Here is a 22,013-nt window from a genome sequence, read left to right on the forward strand (position 1 = left end):
CATTGTTACAGTTCATTATTAGCAACAATAGTAGTCCAGATGACTGTTGACTGCTTTTACTTCAATCTTTGGTCAACCACTTGTAAATTAAAAAAGTGCATGTTGTACATGGACAATTCACTGTGTACCTAGATAGACAGAATGACAGACAGGCAGATAAACAGATCTATAGAATAGATTAGAATATGTTTTGTTCCTCAAATATCATATTAAGATGTCACAGATAATAATAGATATGATGTATGTTACTGGTAAAGATCTCAAAGAGTTTTGTGGATTTATAATGATGGATGTGCATCAGTTTCCAGAGCGCTTTAGTAAATGTGGAAATGTCTGATTCTACAACCTCTAGCAAACCATTTAATTAAATCAAACTATTACTTTACCACAGTACAAATCACATTACTCTGCTTGTACTAAATTTAATGGACTTTAAACATCCTGTTGAAGAATGAGATGAAAACAGATGTAATTATGTGAAGAATTGCTGGTTAAATTACAGGTCATTTTTTATTTACCCCCAAGCCAACAGATGTCTGTTTAGCAAACACTAACACTAACATGAGATCTGGACAGACGACAACACCATATGTGATTGAAAACACATGGGCGCACATGCACACACACACACACACGTTGTGTTTCCATGTTTTATGTGGACATAGGCGTAATGGTTTTTATACTGTACAAACCCTATTTTCTATCGCCCTACACCTAAACCTAGCCCTCACAGGAGACTGTGCACACTTTTACTTTCTGAAAAAAAAATCATTCTGCATGATTTATAAGCCTGTTTCCTCATGGGGACCTAAAAAATGTTCTCACAAGGTCAAAATTTACTAGTATTACTATCCTTGTGGGGACATTTGGTCCCCATAACGTGATAAATACCAGGTACGCACACAGAGGTATTCCTATTATTATGGGTTCATTCCATAGGCATGATGTTTTTTCTACTGTAAAAACTGTATTTTCTATCCCCTAACCCAACACTACACCTAAACCTAACCCTCGCACAAAACTACAGGCATTTTTAAATTTTCAAAACACTTCTTTCTGTGTGATTTATAAGCTTGCTTCCGCATGGAGTCCAAAAAATGTCCCTACATACACTGTCAAAATTTACTGGTATTATTTTACTTGTGGGAATGTTTGGTCCTCATAATGTAGGGAATAGCAATAACACACACACACACACACACAGAATGTAAAAATTGTCTTCTTCAGTTAGTTTGCCTGTGAAAATAGATTTTTCCTGTAACTCCCAAAACTGTTGGTAAACTAAAAAAAAAGACAAGAGGCTTGAAAGCTTCAAAAAATTGAAGTGTGAGGTTCTCCGTGAAACACACGGTGCAAAGAGACACAAACAACACAGAATGAATGTAATTGGCTGCTTTTTAAAGTGTGTGTGTGTGTGTGTTTGTATTAACAACAGCATGTGAACAAAACTGTCTGCTGTCTCTGTTTCCGTGGTAACCTGAGGTCTAGTGCAGCAACTTATCATTTTTGTTGTATGAATAAAACTTCAAAAGAGCAGAGACAAACTGACAGACAGAGACAGACAGACAGACAGGCCTGCTGCTGAAGCCCGACATTATTCAACTTCTACATCAATGAACGAATATTCAGTCTGGAGTGGTGAGAAACCAGCACTGAACTTACAGCAAAACTTGGACCTGCTGGACCATTAATGAAGACTCTCACAAAAACCTACATAATGCTTGTGATTAAACTCCAAATTTGACTTACAAAATAAACTCCAATGTTATTTGGCCATAAACAGAACTGCTAAATTGGCACATTACTTCATTTAAACAGAGACAAATGCTCTCCAAATACAGATGAAGAGATCATCATCTCCAAACAGAGAGAGGAAGACATGAACAAGCCTGGACACAGAGAGACAGAAAGAAAGACAGACAAAGACAGAGATGGAGAGCGAGACCGATATCGCTTGTGTTTAGAGGTGTTTTGTTTCATCATCCATGCGTTTCAATGTGATGTTCAACATGATGTGAAAACTTATATAATTAAAAACGACATTCTCACACCTTCATTCTCCAGCAATCAGCCGCTGCAGTAAGACGCCACGTTTCAGGCAGGTTTATTCAATAAACATCCAAACAGGGTACTGCTTACTGAATCTGACCTCACAGTCAGCTGCTGGACAAGAGCCTGTACACAGAACAAGATACTCTGAGAAACGTCTCAGTGTTTTTGTCCTTACAAAATGAACGTGATTGGGTTTGTGTTTCAGTGAAGAAAGTCATACAGGATTGAACCATATGAGGGAGAGTTTTATTTCTGGCTAAACTGTCCCTTTAAGGCTCGTGTCCTTTATTCTCAGCAGCCTGTCCTGATAATTGCCATTAACTTGATTTGCGTGCTTAATAGTAAGCACCTGAGAACATTAATGCAAAGAAGTACATGATGAACGGCTCAATATACTGCATTGTTGTAGTATACAGATCTCAAAAGGACAAATTACAGTAGAACAATTCACAGTTAGAGACTGAAAATGACCTACAGACACTCTCTGCCAGCTCTGCCTTATTTATTTACTTCCTCACTTCATAAAACAGTCAGTGGACAAGAAATAGAGCTACTGTAACATGAGACATGCACACACACACAAACACGCACATCAGAGTTTACTATCCTTGTAGGCACATTTGGTCCCTACAATGGAAGATAAATGTACACTCAGACACACAAACTCATGACACGCTCGCTCTCTCTCTCACAGATCTTAAAAGTCTGCAAACGCACCATACTAAAGAAATAAACATTTAATTTATACTGGTATTTTATTTAAACATGTTTTGCTTTTAATTTCGGACGCATATCAAGTTTTGTTACAGTTTTTTGTGTCAGATTCTGATGGACAGTCTGGAACGTGAGAAGTGAAGGTTGACGTTTGACATTATTATTGCACACCACTGTAATGAATCAATCATTTTAAACCATTGATTGGGCTGTACACGATCGAGGATTTAAATGTCATATTTTAATGATATTTCATAAATGCATTAAAGGGGTCATCGGATGCTAAGTTCACTTTTTCATGTTGTTTGAACATTAATGTGTGTTGTCAGTGTATGTACAAATCTACCCTATAATGATAAAAATCCATGCAGTGGTTTTTAATTAATCTGTAAAAATAATATCCCCTTTTTCAAATCGAGCCGTTCTCAGATGTCTGTCGGTGTGCCGTCACACCCACAGAGGACACTCCCACGATAGTTGATTGACATGAGCGTCTTACCTCAGATCAGCTGTAACAGTCCAGTAACTTTCCTTGTTTTAATGCCGAAGCAGGGATGTAAGTTAGACAAGAATATCTCCGATTGAGCGATTGAGGTGTTGTGTTGCTGGATGTAATAATGAACGTAGTGGTCGTCATTTACTCCCGACATCTGAGCCGCTGAAGATGCAGTGGATTACGTTTGTTTGTGAAGGGAATGCACCTCCCGATCTACATATATCCGTCTATGTTCACGCAAATCATTCGTGATCCAGCTTCACTTACAGCAGAAGTGAGTAGAAGGGTTTTTTTATGAATCTTTGCGATCGCCTTTCCTAATAATGTGCTAGTTAGCAAGTTTAGCGGCTAAACGCGGCTAAAATAAACAGGCTCATCACTCCACAGAGAGAAGAGAGGGGCGGGGCGAGCAGAGTTCATTTGCATTTAAAGCAGCCTCGACCAGAATGAGATGATTTTTGCAGAGCTGATTTTGACAAGGTAAAAAGGTGTTGTTTTACACAACCTTTGAGAGTTTTTAACCAAAGTATATTATAGACTTTTCATTAAGACCCTAAAGAATATATCAACTTGTGGAAAATGGGCATCCGATGACCCCTTTAAGAAATCATGCACTGCTACAAGATATTCTTCTGTTTGTCCTAAAAGTGTTTAAGAGTGTCAGCATTTGATTTAAAGTGTGGATTCAGCACTTTGTTTTGAGCTTCTGATCTATTGATGCTGCAGCATTTCTACACTCACAGGAGAAGTTTTACAATCTAAAACCATTTAGAATTGAGGTTTGAATTGAACCGCATCATAACGTGTCAACAAATACGCTTCATTTCCGAACCCTTTCTAAATGTTATTATTATTTGCAGTCTGTGTGCATTTGTGTTTAATAATAGAGTCCCTGACAAAGGCCTGACAAGAACTACAGGAATATTGATATCAATCAAAATATGCCATTGTTATGCACACGGTCATTGAGCCTGAACGTGTTCAATACTGAAACAATTAAAGGGAACATAACTGTCTGGATAGTAAAGTTTTAGGCACCATTGGTGTTCATCACACATTTCTTACAGTTAAATTTCTGTCTGTTCAAGCGAGCTGCATTACAGTGCAGATCTTACGACGGATCCACAGGAAAGCATAAAGCTCCTGCACGTCTGATATTCCCCGCGGTGCGAGTTACAGGAGAAAACCCTACCGACCTGACCGACGTGCTGCTGTTGGCTCGAGTTCATCGCCAGAGGCAAACGCACACCGGGGCTCCTGCGTCCAGATCTGCCCTGCGTGTGTGTGGAAAAAATAAAACCTGTCAAACGGCTGCGGGGCGTCTGCGAGTCAGATGACTACGAGGTTAGTTAAGAACCTCCAATTGACAGACAACAGCCAAGATAAACGAAACAGTAACTCATAATCAGAAACTAAAACCTACGACACAACTAAAACCCCAAACAGGTCTTAAAATACTAGACATTGAAACACTGGGCATGATAAACTGATGATCACCTGCTATTACAACAAACTCACACAAGCCTCGCTGCTCGGAAACCCACAACATATGTCTTGACAAAATCTAAAAGCAAAACGTATCGGGGCCCATCATAAACTGTGTGATTCACTGGGAAATCAGCCTCTGACCAACATTTGCAGACGACCGGTCTTTTGACAACTAGACAACTTGACAATCTGGGCAATATCTGGGCAAAAGTCATGTAGTGCATTCCAATCTTAACGAATCAAACACAACGATGAGGTCAGCGGACCATGAGACAGATTTACTGCCAAAAGCACAGCAGGACCGATTCATTTCTCAAAACAATAATCACCTTATTCTGTGAAAACAACAGCTGACTCAATAACACTAGATTTACATTAACAACATCTTTTGGCTCATTTATAAGCCTTTTTAACTAGTGACAAGCAGGCAAATGTTCTCAAGGTATTTCTCAGTATAAGTGAGGGCATTAGATCCTAGGCCTGGACTATATGGCCTAAAATCAATATCTCGATTAACTGAACATTTTACTTTGATTTTTTAAAAATCTTATCATTATCATCATCACCATCATCATCATTATTATTATTATCATTGTATTTATTTATTTTTTTGTCTTCATAGTCATAGATGTGAATCTCACTCACAGCGATCTTGTCCTGTCACTCTATATGCGCAAGTATTTACTCTAGGTTCTTCACAGATTCACACAGAACACGTCTTTGTGTCTAAAATGCCAGATGCAGCGTTCAGGACTAGTTTTTAAAAAAAAAAAAAAAAAAAAAAAAAAAAGTGCAGCACAGAATATCTACTCGAAAAGTTGCCATGCCAACCTGCTTCTGTAAACAAAAGCTTGCGATGCTTGCCCCGCCTTCAGGGTATTCTGATTGGTCCGCTGTTTTGGAACTGGCATTGTTGAGCGGCACCGCGTGTAAAAGTTTGATTCTTTTAAGTTGACACGGTGTCTTAAACGCGACACTTACGTGGGAGATGCTGCAAAAGACGTGAGCGCAATGGACATATATGTCCGTATAGAGCGGTGTAACCCTAACCCTAACGTCACTTTGTAGCCAAAAACCTGGAAGAGAGTTAGCATTTTAGCACTTCCGGTTCCATCATCCCAGAGTCAGTAGGTTTTTTGGAATATGATTTTGGTTAAATCCCTTAAATAAGGTCCGTGGTTAAAACAAGCTCAATACACTTTCATGTTTTATTCTACGACATAAAACACACCAGTTAAGCTGTTACGTTTCTTGAAAAAGACGGTTGCTAACAAGTTGCTACATGGGACTACAGGCATTGTCGGAGACAGTAAACGTCATCACGCTGAACAGCAACTCATACAAACCCACTTTTACAGTCCTGTGTTCTTGCAGTTTTTGGATTAGATGTTTTGTTTATTCATTTATACTGTGTTTTTTTTTTTAATTGTAGTGTTTTCTAATTTGTACTTCAAGTAATTGTAGAATAACTAATTCATAATTTACAGAATTTTATATTGCTGTTATAGTTACTATTGTTACTGTAGTAAAAATATAGTAATTGTTGGAAAAGTAAATGTGCTGATGATATTGCCCTTGACTGGATCCTTTATTATTATTATTATTATTATTATTATTGTTGTTATTATTATTATAATATTAATAATATATACATCTATTTAGTTGAACACATTCAACACATAGAACTAGTATAACTTATTCCCTCCTCCCTGACGACACTTAATAGTCTTTGTCCCTCATGCCAGACCTGACAGCGCCGCTAAGTAGACCAGCTTGTAGGCTGCGATGCTCTACATGCCCTGACTTGTGGTGATTTTTTTTTTTATCATGTAACGTGGATTAAAATTCCTCCACAGAGTAAATCATTATCATGGAAAGTGTTTCTAAAAATAAGTTAAAAAATTGTTGTAAGCATGGTGGTGGTGGTGACGTTGAAGCCGAGCTACTGTGGTGTAGTTCGTTTATAGCCTAATGTTAGCTTTTTAGTTCTGGCGCTTGCATTTAGGCTTCAAAATTCATAAAAGTTGTATTATTTTGTGAAGATTATCTTGATGGACAAAATGTGTACGTTTCATGAACTATGGTTGAACACAGAGCTTATTTTTTTGTGATAGTCCAAAAGCCTATGGAAAAATCCTATCGGCTTTTTGTCGAGGGAACCAGTGAGATGCTAACAGCCGTTCGGCCTACAAAGTGATGCCATAGTATAGCGCCGACTATACACGCGGTAGTATGTTTTTAATGGGAAAGTATTACCATGACTTAAAAACTGAAATAACAGATGTCGGTTAGAGGTTCAGAATTTCATTTTGATTACTTTTCGTTTAATCGCCTTGTCCTATTTGATCCCTACAAGTGTTGTTACACCAAGCACACTAACATACAAACATACACACACTCAAACAAACACTGAAACACAGACAATATTTCATTTCTACCAGTTACACTGATGGCCATTTCTTGAGTAAGTAGGAGAACAAGCTCATATAAAGAACTAATATACGGAGAGAAACTGATCAATGAGTCAATAAATTCAGCTCCATCACAGGAAGAGGAGCAGAAGTGAACGAGAGCTCTGCACGGCTACCAAAGGCTCCTGCCAATATATAACAACATTAAATTGGACGTTATTGCATTTTAATTAGTTTCAGTCCGTCTGCGAAAAGCTTCCTGGCAGAAAAACACCATGAGCAGCCAAAGGTTCCCTTCAGAGTCATTTACTCATATGATGAACGTTCCCAAGAATCTCAAGTTTAATGCTGCAATCCTGATCGAACACAAGCACAACACTTTATAATCCTCACAAATTATTAACTTCAACTACTACAGCATACATCCAGCTCAGCACGCATACTCATACTCATACGTATACTCACGCGAGACATACACGAACAGCAGATCTGGTCGAACGTCAACAAATGTACAATATCCCAGTTAACGTTAAGACGTTAACAACATTAACTGTGTGAGGCGTTAAATTCACTGCTTGTTATGCTGCTCTTCTTTGTCACAGACAATCTGTTCAGCTGTAATATGTGAGTCAGTAATACATAATTAAACTAAATCTGAATAAGGATCAAGTCTCAAGCTATAATGCTATACAATGTTGATCAAGTTTTCCATAACCAAACCGAAGAGAGACGAGCAGCAGAAGCGCCACAAGACAGATTGGTCACTGGTATCTTTACCTCCTATCTGATCATACGGAAGAAGAACTCATCATGTGATCTGAGGAGAACAACAAAATAAAAGTCTCAAGCCAAAGGTCAATCAATCCCCTGACAGCCAAAAGAAAAAGGCAAAGCAATCGATCCGCTTCAGTATCAACCAAAACAGGCTGTTGATTACCAACCCTGAAATTACACATCCTCACTGTTTGGGATTTACATATTGAAATGGAATATTGATTCATATGCGTAGTTTACTTGCTGGCCATACAAACACACACACACACACAGAAAGTCAGGGGGTAAAGCTAATTTCTCATGATTTCTGCTGGTCAATTCTGCTAAATGAGTTTTTTGGTCATTAAAATGACACCAGAGGCTCAGAGAGCAATGAACTGTGGGTAATACATCAGCAAAGCCAAGAAGGCAATGACAGGAAATTAGCAAGCAAAAGAGGTCACAGGGAAACGCTGAAAAGGCTTATTGAACTAGCATGCCGTTAAATCTATCCATGTGCAAAAAATAATAATTGTAATTACTCCTGCTAATACTTATAATTAAGTGTACACTGGAGATGAAGTCATAGATGTTAATTAAAAAAAAAAAAAAAAAGAACAAGCAGTCATCTGAGTTGCTGAGACGAGAAGCGAGACGCTGGGTAAAGACAGTCAGCGAGCCAAGAGTCTGAGTATTGAGTTAACCTCCACCTACAGGGTCATGACTGAATCCCGCTTCAGAAAAAACCAGATCCATTACATATGGAAAAGCCAAACCACGCTTCACGTTATCCTGAGCTAAAGTTAACCCACTGACAGCTAACAATCAGTGATAGTCATCATACAGATCGACATAAAGAGGACTGGAAGACTGAAAAGCACAAGTGCATCACGCCTTTTGTCAAACGCCCATCACTAATGGCGTGTGAGAGTGAATTCAGCACCTGCTCACAGCTTCAGCAAACAAAACATCTGACAGAACAAACGCAGGCGGTGATCGTCGCGATGGGCAGCTGGAACGTGCTCGTGTACCAGCGACTGATGAGCATAATGAGATGCTGAAGAAACATCATTAAGCTCAGAGAAAAGCATTCAGCATCATCTTCAGTAACAGCAGCAGCCGTGCGGTGAAGAGCTCACAGATCTCTCACACACACACACACACTTTAGTCTACTTTACAGCCAGTGATCAGAGGAGACTGGACATCTGGCATTATTGTGGCTATGCCTGTCACATCTACAAATTCTGTGTGGATAATATTTAAATTTGTTCTTGTTTACCTTTTTATTTGTATTTTTTTTTTTATTAATTTTTATCATCTTCAAACCTCAGATCAGCAAGCCTTTATTTTGGCGGGTTGCCGGCAAGTAAGTATATGTGCTGCTAGTTTTAGCACTGCTGAGTAAAGCCTGCCAGTAAATGAAATGTCAATTTTGCATTTTGCTGTAAAACCGCAGCACATAGCCTAGATTTATGCTTTAGTTTTTTTATTTGTTTGTTTGTTTTTTTTGGAAATCTTATACAGTATTACATTAGTTGATCTAAACCATTAATTGTACAGCTGTCAACCAAGTCGGTACACAAATGAGCAGGCTGAACTTATTTACACAGCACATTATTTTGGTCACGCATGTGCACCACTTATATTCCATATGATTTACTGTAATGCTATGAAAATAATAATGCGAATAATAATTGATAATGCTTATATTAATTAATTATAATATAATAAATTCTTTATTTTTCCTTTACTTTCACTCATTTCTATGGATTCAATTATTGTGTTTATCTCAAATAATTGTGGTCAGATTGAGCAACCACAATCAGATGAATAATCAATACTTGCGACAGGACTCATTGAGGCTGAAAAGAAAAGGAAATGATTGCATTGTAAAGGGATGGTATGAATCAAACACACACACACCTGATGTGAATCAGCATTTGTACTAATACACCACAGTAAATCTATAAGGGTCTGTCACGCTCTCTCTCTCTCTCTCTCTCTCTCTCTATGAAAGTGTTCAAATGAATGACAAAAGCTCAAAAACAGACCAGTGAGACACTGTGTGTATGTACTCGCTTTCACTTCATATTTATGTCTATGAGTGCATATAAATACAAGAGACCAAAATATACATGAGCAGAGAGTCTACAACCTTTAAAATAATGTCAGAACTACAGCAGGACTGATAATAACACACACACACACACACACACACACACACTGCAAGCTACATCTAATCAAGAATGACATTTGACTCAGCATGTTGTCAGTGTGTGTGTGTGTGTGTGTGTGTTCGTTCATCAGGGCTCCCTGAGAGGAAATGACCTTGTCCCCAAATGCCAAAAACAAAGACATCTTTATCCTTCTTATTCTCTGTAGAGTGGGAGCTTCATTCTGTGCTGCTACTGCATATGCTGCTTTTCCTCTCAGGTCTCATGTCAATCTCACACATCAGTGAGAATCTCACACTCACAATCTGAAAGGTGGAGATTCAACATGCTTCAGTGTGAAAAAAACAACACATGAATAAAACAGACATGCAATGATTATGATGATGATGTCATTATTGAAATGAGTTTGTCTGTTACTCCAACACTGCACAACTTTCTGCATAACACACTGTTTTTTTTCTTGTTTACACTTGGCCAAACATGTAATCAGTCAGCACTGGTATTATGAAAAATAATCATCTCAATGCCGACATCTTTTACATGCACGCAGACGAGACTCTGACTGCTTTCAGCCCAGCATGATATTCTGAGCTGAAATCACAGGCTGTCAGATGAGAGTTAAAAACAAACCAGAACATCAAATTACAACCTCCAGCGAACACATCATCCTTTCTTCCTGAAGACAGACAGACAGAAGTGCTGATGTGGTGACGTCACTAGCTGATGATGAACATGTGATCTGTGTGTTTCTGTGGTCACATGAAAATGGCAAGAAATGTTCTTGATTCAGAACTCCTCAAGTCCTTGAGCTCAGTCAAGGTCATTAGTTCAAATCCCAGACAACACAGATACTTAAAAATAATGTACACCATGGGCTTTCATCCAAAGTAACATAAGGAACATCATAAGCAACTTGTTATAACCTGAATCACTTTGGTTAAAAGCGTCTGCAAGACACATATAAAAAGTGTTTTTCTGAAATACCTGGAATCTCGTCTAACACCCACATTCATGATTAACGACAGATTAGATCCATTCAATTACAAAGGAATCTTGGGAAGCTGTTTTGCAGTTTCATCAACACAAGACTCATGCACTTGCTTCTGGAGAACACTTCAGACTGATTCTAACTGACTGATCTGACTGATCACACAGACACTTTGAGCGTACTGACAGCTCACAAAAATACACATATGGTCAGCTTAAACAACTTTAATGAATAAAAACTATGAAGAAAAAAAAACTTTGTCTAAAAACAGGATCTGTGTAAAAATACACATATACCACCTGCCCACATTATACAGAAAGCCATAAAGTAGAATAATACACAACATCAGTGTCTTTATTAGGGGAAATAACAGTGGTACATGACCACAAAAAGAGGGGAACATCAACCAAAGAATGATGCGGTCATGAATAAACACACATAACAGCACACATAGATGTGATTGTTCATCTTTATTTTATGATTTGATGTCTGTTAGTGTTCATTTTTGTAGTTATGTTAAATATACAACTAAGCAACTTACTATTTGCTTAGTCAGGCCAATAGAGCATATTTGAACTGAACAGAGAGAGACAGATAAGAGCAAACGGCTGTCACAGACTCTGAACACACACATGAGCTGTCCATGGTTCTGAAACTGTCTATGGTGCTGAAAATCAGCTGCATGAGCAACTGAAGCACTGAACCTTTTCAAAACTCACGTGTACCATCTAAATGCAGTATTTTCTCTCTTTCACTCAAAACACACACACACACACACACACACAGAAACAGCATTAGCAGCAGGTAACCAGAACAAAGTGGCCAATGTCTAGAACAGCAAATTGCTGAGAAAATAACAGCAGACCAATAATTCAAGAACAGTTTGATGGAGGAGCCTGACCTTTCCAAAAAAGCACCAGATCCGATGAAGTGAGAGAGAGACAGACAGACAGACAGACAGACATTTGGTCTCTGAGACACAGCATGTCAAAGACGACCACAGCAGCTGCAGCACAGACATACAAACAAACGTCCTTGATTTTTATACAGGTTTGCACGCAGACACACACACACTCACGCACAGACTCTAGTAGTGTGTAGCTGGAGTGTATCTGTGTCACACAGATCCCTGCTGTTTCTCTTTCAGTACATGAAGTGAAACATTCATTAATATCATTAATATCAAGACTGAGAGAGTGTCACATTTATTTCTTTAGCTAGAACCTAATAGAGCTACTGACTTATCTATCTCTGTCTGTCTGTCTGTCTCTTCAGGTGCAGTTAAAGTGTGTGTAGTGCCTCATCAAAGACAAGGAGAAACACTGAGAATCAGCTGCAAAAACAAGAGTAGGAGAGAGAAATAAATTACAGCAACAGAGATGAAACAGAGGAAATGGGAATGAGCAAGAGACAAAGAGAAGAACATGCTGAGCGAAGGCAAGTTCAGAGCCACAACAAGAACAAAGACTGGACCAACAGAGACACACACACACACACACACACACATTCTAACTCTCACAGACACAAACACATACACACTCACACACACACATCTAATGTCATCTTTCACCTCCTCAGAGAAACAGAGAGACAGGTACAGAGACAGATCAGAGCAAACGGCCGTCACACAGACTCTGAACACACAAGATGAGGAGGACAGTTCTGGGATGTAAGATCAAACCCTGATCTTACAACAATAAGACAACAAAAAGACAACAAGACTACAGCAAACGGGATCCCTACCTGACTCCACGACAGACTATACGATTAATTACATATTTGGACAGAGATTTAGGCAAAACGGTGTAAATTTTGAGGAGTTTCTCTGGTGAGGTACAAATCGTTTTTATTTACTTGTGATTCAGTGACAGTCAAGAGGGGATTCTTCAGGAAGATAAGCGGGTCTTCAGTGCATGGTTGGGTTAGGGTTAGTGTTTCAGAGTTGCTCAACAGTCAACTACATGAAAGAAAATACTAACATGCACAGACGACCCAGCAAACTGCGCAAGATTAGACGGGTCTAAAAAAACGCTGAAAAACACTGACCGCAACCGACTGCCACCTAGTGTGTTTACTCTTAGAAAAGTTTTTCTTTTTCATTATTTATCCTACAGAGTCTATATGTCTATAGAGACAGAGAAACACCTGCTAACCTGCCTGTACTATGCGGACACCAGGAAAACACTGGATCCCAACTTTAAAATGACTTCAGAAAGGGGTAAAGGGGGAGAGTGTCCGACATGCCAATAAAGTACATTTGAGAAGAAAATGAAAATGAGAAAGAGAGAGAAAGGGTCAATGGTGTCAATGTCACAGAGACGTAATGAAGGAACGCTGGATGAACAAACTGAACAGATCAATCGGGCAGAGATCAGGGCAGCCCAGACACGATCAACAGTTTCCATTGTGCCACATAAATAGGCATCCTTTACAATTGCCTGCTCTCTCTGAATGAGGTCCAGAGGTGCAGCAATACCCAGCCTGAATCCTGTGTGTGTGTGTGAGAGAGAGAGAAATAGAGAGAGAGAGAGAGAGAGAGAGAGAGAGAGAAAGAAAGAAAGAAAGAAAAAGGTAAACTGGGATCTGGTGAGATAAGAGTGGTAAAACGAACTCACATTTACACACAGAGAACTGAAGAGAAGCGCTGAATCAGCAGCAGCAGCACTGCAGAGACACACAAACTAACTAGTGTTTCTTTCTGCACGTTCTCCTGATACCCATGACTGATACTGTGGGTTACTCCTCTGGTTTGTTGCTTCTTTTATTATTGTAGGTCACATTCATATACTGCTTTGGATGACCACATCTCTAAATGAATACATGTACTTACACTAGGGCTGCACAATTCGTAGAAAAACATTATGTTTATGATTATTTTATTAATTGTGAAAAGCATTGATTGCAGTGCATTCTATTTAGATCTATTCATCTTCTGTCAAAGGCTTTTATTCACAAAGTGTTTTGCAGTACTGCATGTTGAGTGCATTAATGCAACGACCAATCACAGGCCTTTACAGGGGTCATGAAATGGGAAATCAAAACATATTACAGGTTACTCTACAATAAAAACATACCGCAAGGTATGTCTCCAGGTTAAAAATGAGTTTTTGAGGATGATTTTCCTCTAGACGGCCATTTACATTTAACTCATGTTTAACTCAAGGGAACGGCCGCTTAACGAGTGGTACTGTTGTTGAGTAAAGTCGTCCAACGGTGTTCTGTTCCTATATACAGACAAACTACCAAGACAAACCTCCGAAAACTCCATATCCAATTAGAAACGCATGGCTGCTGTTTATTTTGATGATGATGTGTCTGAGCAAATGAACAGGAATGTTAGCAGACTCTTTTCTTCATCTAAACATGCAGCCATTTTGTCCCTAAATATCAATTAATTATAGCAGACCTACAGTTATTATAATAGTTTTAGAACTAAATAAAGGTAATATTTTCAGATAGTTATTATTTTTGCCTCAGGCTCAAATAGAGATCTCGGGCATCAAACACACGTCATACATGCTGTGAGTGAAAACAGTGATGAAGTTCAGCAATCACAGCAGTAGATGTTTACTTGGCAGGGAGTGAAAATGAAGTAAAAAATGAGGATGCAAAATGATCATTTTCACGCATATTTGAAGTTATTTGATGCAAAAAAAACTTGCTTCCTCCATAAGCTAACCTCTGTAAACATAATGTAAAGGTTTTCTTTGACCCCTTCAGTGCTCAAATCACAAGAGTTTTTCTCACCATGAGCCCAGTGACCACCTGCAAAATTAGGTTCGGTTTTATTCAAAGCAGCAACCCTCAACATCATCTTGTTGTAAACCCAGAGGATGCATCTGCCAACAGAATAAAGAACATAAAAGACATCTCATCAGACAATCTCATTCAGCTCTTCAGGGTTAAAGCTGATGTAATGCTTTAACCCTACGTGCTCAATTCAGAAAAAAAAAAAATCATTCAGTAATGGTCTGATGTCTATGAGATCTTAATCACTTCACTGTCTATGCTGCTGTGAACATGGAGAAATTTCCACATCATTTCATTCAGTCACCCTGGATTGATTTTTAAGATTCTCCTTAAATGAAATGGAAGGAATTCACTTTCAACTCTAGGTGCAGTCGGCATGTGAAATTCCTCTTAAGTGAAAGAAACTCTCAGGAAACGAGATCAGAGCAGTTCAGAGCGATCCAGCTGCTGTTATTTCAACCCAATCTTCCCGAGCTGCCGTGGCACGATTATTTAAATTAAACCATTTGAGTTCTCTGGCTACCATTACTAAAATCACGGTTCTTCACTCTTTCATTCAGAGGTTTTGTTTCTCTCAAATCTTGAGCAGCAATTGCTCAGCCGTGACTATAAAAACCAAGAAGAACCAAAATATACGTTTGTCTTAGTTATTCTCTTATGGATGCTGTCATCATTTACTCAGACTCACTTCATTCCAAACCTCTAGGATTTTTTTTCTTCTTATTCGATGAAAGACTGATAGCGCTGCTCGCTCTTTTAAGCAATTACAGTAAAAAATGGACACTAAGATTTCACGCAAAAGCAACATAAAAGTACCATAACACATGACCCAAATGATAATCTCAACATCGGCCAAAACTCCCCGTGTGTTCGTGAGACTTCACATGAGAAGAAGACAAAGCTCTAGGGCTTCAGCTGAACTTGCATGAAAAAGAGAGTGACATTTTTTCCCTTTTGATTTTCATGGCAAGGAAGGTGAAACAACAGGTACTGGCTAGAAGGGACACAGCTCTGGCTACTGGGCATGGGCACATCAATCTAACGTTATTTTTGTCACACTGTACAACAATAATACTGTTTTTGTATTATAGTAAGGGCTATGTTTAGGGTTGGGGTAGGTGTCGGCATTAATAAAACACAATCCAATAGGTAGAAAAATTCATTTCATTCTTAGTTTCAGGTCTGAGCCGTATCCCCTCTAGCCACAACCGAAACAACATGGGGGTCAGTAAATGATGACAGAATATTCATTTCTGGGAGAACTGATTCTTCAACATTTTCTTTTCATGTTTGTTGGCGCCGTGTAAATCTTCCCTAAGCACATTAGGCCTCTTAAGATGAAAACAGCCTCAGTTTTTACCAAAATACACAATGTTACTAGACCGCCTCATCAAATGCGTCTGAAGTCTCGTCACGTACCGCAAATCAGCATCAATGATGATCTGGATGATGTGAATGGAGAAGGATCTGCTCACTTCAGTGTTCAGTTCGTTTTAGAGACACTTCTGATCGTTACGCTCTCGTTACCTCTTTTTAAGATCTCGTTACCCAGGGCGCCGAGGCAGCGAGAAATGACGAGGATCTCAGGTTGCCTGGTTAGAGGAGAAGGGATTATAGTCAGATTAGCGGCGCTGCTAACAGGCATCAGCGAACTCTGGGCGTCGGGGTCGAGCCGCTGTCACGGCAGGTGAGGAGGTCACGTCTGGAGCGTCACGGCTCCTTCAGCTGAGCTCTGGATCAGTGTTCAAAGACAAAAAGAGCTTTTTAAGCTGATCTCCCACTTTAAAGAGCACAAAGAGCTGACAGGAACTAAACTAACAGTTAAAGGTTCTGAGGAACATTAAAACACAGCCATGTCGAATACAGCACACTCGTGCAGAGCGATATTTACCATACAGCAATTCTCAACTGCTTTGTTGTTTATGTCATAACATAATGTAAGCCACATTATTTCCCATCTCTAATCCAATCAATGCTACTTTAACGAATGAAGATCTTATAATCTTTAAAATCATGATTTTCTGGAAAACTGCTTTGAAACAATGTGTGAAAAGCACTTCAGCAGTGAATTTGACTTGACAAACACATAAAAATCCTGCAGAGATCTGGCCGGTAAATCTTAATTAGGCCAAAAGCATTTTATCCCAACATGAATCCATTCAGACTACTGACAGACGTCTGCCAGACGAAGCTTCAGCACATCTGAGGGAAACACCGTAGACATTTCCCTCACAACCACACAACTACGAGGACAAAAACTATTAGATAAACTTAAGGAAAATGCATTTGCTGCCAGCACTTGGTTTGGAAAAAGAGCTACTCAGATACTCAGAAAAGCTGTAAATCTCTTCTACTTCACTGCAACTGTTTTTACATTTACAAGCGATAATCCAATTACATTACTTTATTATGTGTACAAGCATTATTTCCAGTTTAATTTACTTGTTTTGACACACACAGTTCTAAAGCAGCTTTACAGAAAACAGTGACTTATTAACCCCACTGTTCAAGACAGAAGATCGAGCAGCAGAAGAAAAATCTTCGAGATGTTTAATAACAATGAAAAAAAACAACAACAAATCAAATGCTGAATATATATGGCATCTTATTAAAAACACATTGTCATAAACTAGAAATATTTGTGTTTGTGAGTATCGCTGCAGTGTGCTGAAGGTCTGTGTTTCTTCAGATATGTTTGGTGCTGCTAAACCTCAGAAAACTCGGGGTCACCCACACGCTTACAGAAGCAGATCAACCTGACACACACACACACACATACTGCAGCTCTGAACACGGTCATCAATAACGTACTGATAAATCACACAGTCAATATATCATTTGCATACTAATAACACACCATAGGAACCACAAAGCAAGAGTATCATTGTGCAAACACACAGTCACTGTGTAACATTTTTGCCATGGTTTTTCTATATTTGCAAGTACATTTTCAGACATTTGGGCCCAGATATAAGAGTCAAGAAAGCGGAGAATCCCCTTGGTCATAATAAGGATGAAATGATCACAAAGGGGTTTCTGAATTGTGCAGAGCAGATAAATTCAAGCCTGCACACGCACACACACACACCAGCTATTTGAAAGAAATGAAATCTCGCACAGCGTCATCATCCACCTCTCTTTGTATAAAGACACTGTCTCTGTGTGTGTGTGTGTGTGTGTGTGTGTGTGTGTGTGTGTGTGTGGCTCTGCGGGTTGTTCAGAGAGGTTGTCTATCGCACCCCAGCGGAGGAGCTGCGCGCTCTGAAATCATCCTCACTACACATGAACTCATGAACTCAACATGAAATCAGACAGAATGGGCCAGTCCTTTGATTTCAGTCCGTTCAAATGAACATAAAACAGGCAAGAGGGAACGAAACAACACAAACAAGACTGTCAACGCCTACAATCACACAACAACACGTTTGTGTCTATCGTGTGTGTGTGTGTGTGTCAGACGGAACAGTCTAGAGATCGTGGATGGAAATATAGTGTTTTATAATGTCTCGGCAGCTGCTGAACTAGCATGTCAAATGTGTGCGGAGACACATGAGTGATCGATGCTCTGACCATTAGAGTCTCTTCAGCAAACATTCATCAATCTCAGTCACTTCCATTCACACGCATCCTCCGATTCTCTCCTTTAACCAGCATCGTATTTTCAGACCTTGAAACACACTGGAGACTTTAAGAGATCAAACCTAACATGATCCGAAACAAGAGATCACCACACACAGAGAGCTAGAACAAACGGGTCCGCGTTCGCATCGGAGATCAGACTGACGCTTTTCAGCAGCTCATGTGTAAAATTGGACATCGTCATGATGCTGATCAGAGACACCTAAGAACGAACACACACACACACACACACACACAGAGTGATCAATCAGCTCTTTACCTTCGCAATGCTCTCCCTGCGTCTCCGTCTCTCCTTCTTGCCAAATTCCTGCGCTTTTCTCTGGAATCTCAGTACGGAATAATGTCCAGTATCCGTCAGAGCGCAACGCGTCTCGATCCTGCGCGTCTTCGGATGGGAGCTGCTGAGCGCCGCGTCACCTGCGTTCTCACATCAGCAGCGCGCGCGAACCCGCCCACAGAGACACTCCCCGCGCCGCGGGCGGAGCCGAGCTGCAGTCAGAGCGACGCGACGCGACGCAACGCGCGGTACAGATTCTGTAGATCGGCGTTGCTCTCCAGACAGAAGCGCTAGAAACACCCCTCACGGAACGGAGAGTTTAGCGCTGAAAAACGACGCGTTTAGGTCTTCCGCCAGGTTCCGCCTACTGTCCATATTCAGACGTTTCAACTCAAAAGAGCTGCTGGACCGAGTCCAAATGAGCGCACGTCATCAAATCATCAGCTGCCGCCAAATACAAGTCTCACATCACTGCACATTGTAACACATCACTACACCGTACACATTACTATAACGCCACATAGAACTAAGGACTTAGCCTACATGAAGAGCTGGAACGGTTCTAGTATTTCTGAAGCAAACATTAAAGGAGACGTCCACTTCCAGAACTAAAATTTACAGATAATGTAGTCACCCCCTTGTCATCCAAGACGGTCATGTCTTTCTTTCTTCAGTAAAAAAAGAAATAATGTTTTTTGAGGAAAACATTTCCGCATTTTTCTCCATATAATGGACTGATATGGTGCCCCGATTTTGAACTTCCAAAATGCAGTTCAAATGCGGCTTCAAACGATCACAAATGCGGTTGTAAACGGTTGTGAACTCTATAATCACATCATCTACCTCTGAAATGAGATGTGCAACCCAGACTCTCAAACTCTTTGGAGAAAAACATGATAGCAGAAATAGCACAGATCTGAGAATGCAAATACAGTTGTTTTTTTTTTTTTTTTTTTTTTTTTTTTTTTTTTTGCTGATGTCTCTAGCCTTCCAGAAATGCTCAGACCACAGAGGAGATTTCAACAATGTCTCGAGCTGATCTGTCACTCTCTGCAATCAAAACATTTCTCAGTAATTTCTCCCAAAAGCAAATGATCAGAGCTGCTTAACGCTCGTAATCCACTGAGTATGATGTGTGACAATTACTCAATGAAACATAACCGAGAACTCGGTGAAGTCTCATGAGCTCCTGCACAAAAGAGCAACATCTGAGCAAACGTCCAGTGGGAGAGTCTAGCAGACCTGAGCTGATTCCCTGTGTTCACTTTAATTGATCTACAGTCACGCAAAGTCATTTACTGTCAAGCATCTTCATCTTCAATAAAGGCATGACAGTTCATAGCCACCGCACGTTAATATAAAAGAGTCTGTGTTTCTGAGCTCAAATCTAAACCACTGTTGACCAAAACAGGCAGATGCTCAGAGTGCTTACATTAAGAACATCATCATGGACATTGTGTCGCTGCTTTGACATTGCTCATTCTTGCATGAGCATGGACATCTGCACGAAATAACTCATTCCAGCATGGCAGTGAAATTCGATTTCTCCCATAAAGCACCTAAGCTTTTCCCATCTGGTGTATATTATTAAGTTTGAGTTTTTACGGACAACAGGCATCTAAATGTTTATTAAGCTTACTTTAGATTTACTTTTTTTAAACATTTGACATGAAACGAGTTGTGTAGAACTCCACCCAGGGGGAATCACCCAATAATAACAAGCCTGCATCACTTCTGCCAGTCCCTTTCACTTTTATTCCTCATTTTATGTGCATCTCCATTCCCATTCTTGTATTACAAACTAAAAGTATGTACTTCCCTGGAGAAGTATGCAGAGGCAGTTCTGGGACACGTTATCACACCATAAAATAAAACCACAAAACTCTTTTGTTGCTTAATATTTGCATTTACATGTAAGCCTTAGCATATAGCAAATTCACAAACTCTACATATATTTTTACTTTTGGGGTTTATTCATTAAAATATGGCTGCTATGACTTCAGCACATTATGGTCGTGGAATTACTAATTCTGCATGCTATGCATGCTATTTAGGACAGATACTGTGCAATTGGGAGAGATGTGAGATGCATTTTGTTGTTCTTGAGTTTTTCTGTTGCTATATTTGATGGCAGTTATGTATAAAGTAGGTTTACAGGTCACGGACACAGTTATTGTTATCAGAGTATCTGACATTCATGACTAAGTAAAGGCAAATATGAAAAAACCACAGGAACATACAAACACACGTACAATTCCTGATAACGTCAGTCTTTGTTTACAGAGCATGACCTCAGCATGACAAGAGATAAAAACCGAATATCTCTATAGTGCGCGCACACACACACACACACACACACACCCTGTGGACTGTTCATGTAGGTTTCATCGGCTCTTCGCCTCCGCTTCGGGCTCCACCTCCACCTGCTCCGCCACCATCGGTCGGCCCCCTGGAGTCATCAGCCCTTCCTCCACCATGGCTCCTCCCTCCGTCGGCTCCACTGTGGGCTACCATCATGGCTGCGGCCTGGGTCTCGCTTGGCTCCTCCTGCTTCGAGTCCATTCTGTTCACCCTGGCTCCTCCCTCCGTCTGATCTACCCTGGACCCTTCTCTCTCCTCCATGGCTCCTACCTCCATCTGAGCTGCCCTGAACTTTGTTTGTTGTCCTCCTCCCAGGAGTCCATCCTCCGCCAAAGCCTCCTCCTACACTGACTTTGTTGCCATTCCACGTTTTTTTTTTTTAACGCCGTGAGGTCGCGCCTTCCGGGAGGGGGGAGTAATGTCACACCCCTGTGGACCGTTCATGTTGGTTTCTCCCCTCTTGTGCCCATATTTGGTTGTTCCTGTTTCCTGTCCTCGTTTCATCAACACTAGTTAACCTTGTGTCACCTGTGCCTTAATTATCTTCATCATATTCACCTGTCTTTATAAGTTGCATTCAGTTCAATGTTTGTCGTCCGGTCTCGTCAATGTGCACATGTATGTTTCTAACCTCCTGTTGTGGATTATCCTGGTTTTGCAGTTACCTGTGGATTATAATAAAAACTTTATCTTTTACCTTCGTCTTCGTTTGCCCCTTCCTCACATGTAATGTGACACACACACACAGAGCTATTATAGAACCAGATATTACAGATGTGGTAGTGTTTCTGCCATTTTGTTTAACACTCGCTAGTGCATTGTGTGTGTGTTTTTAAATGGTTTCCATCATTTAATCTTTAATATACTTTATATCATTATTGTCTTACCTGTTTCTTTCCATGGCATTAA

At 39.9% G+C, this 22,013-nt stretch overlaps 1 protein-coding gene across 3 annotated transcripts in view; it reads right to left on the reverse strand.

The window, feature by feature from the left end:
- The window catches only part of nrxn2b (neurexin 2b), a 389,816-nt gene extending 370,809 nt beyond the window's left edge, over positions 1-19,007 (reverse strand). For 2 of the 3 annotated variants that reach the window (XM_051115791.1, XM_051115790.1), the window contains exon 1: positions 18,726-19,007. The gene's annotated coding sequence lies outside the window, so the exon portion shown is untranslated. The remainder of the gene's footprint in view (positions 1-18,725) is intronic. The other variant, XM_051115792.1, reaches the window with a different exon arrangement.
- Between the last annotated feature and the right edge of the window lie 3,006 nt (positions 19,008-22,013).

Source organism: Labeo rohita, chromosome 7, assembly GCF_022985175.1.
Source record: "Labeo rohita strain BAU-BD-2019 chromosome 7, IGBB_LRoh.1.0, whole genome shotgun sequence".
Taxonomy (NCBI): Eukaryota; Metazoa; Chordata; class Actinopteri; order Cypriniformes; family Cyprinidae; genus Labeo; species Labeo rohita.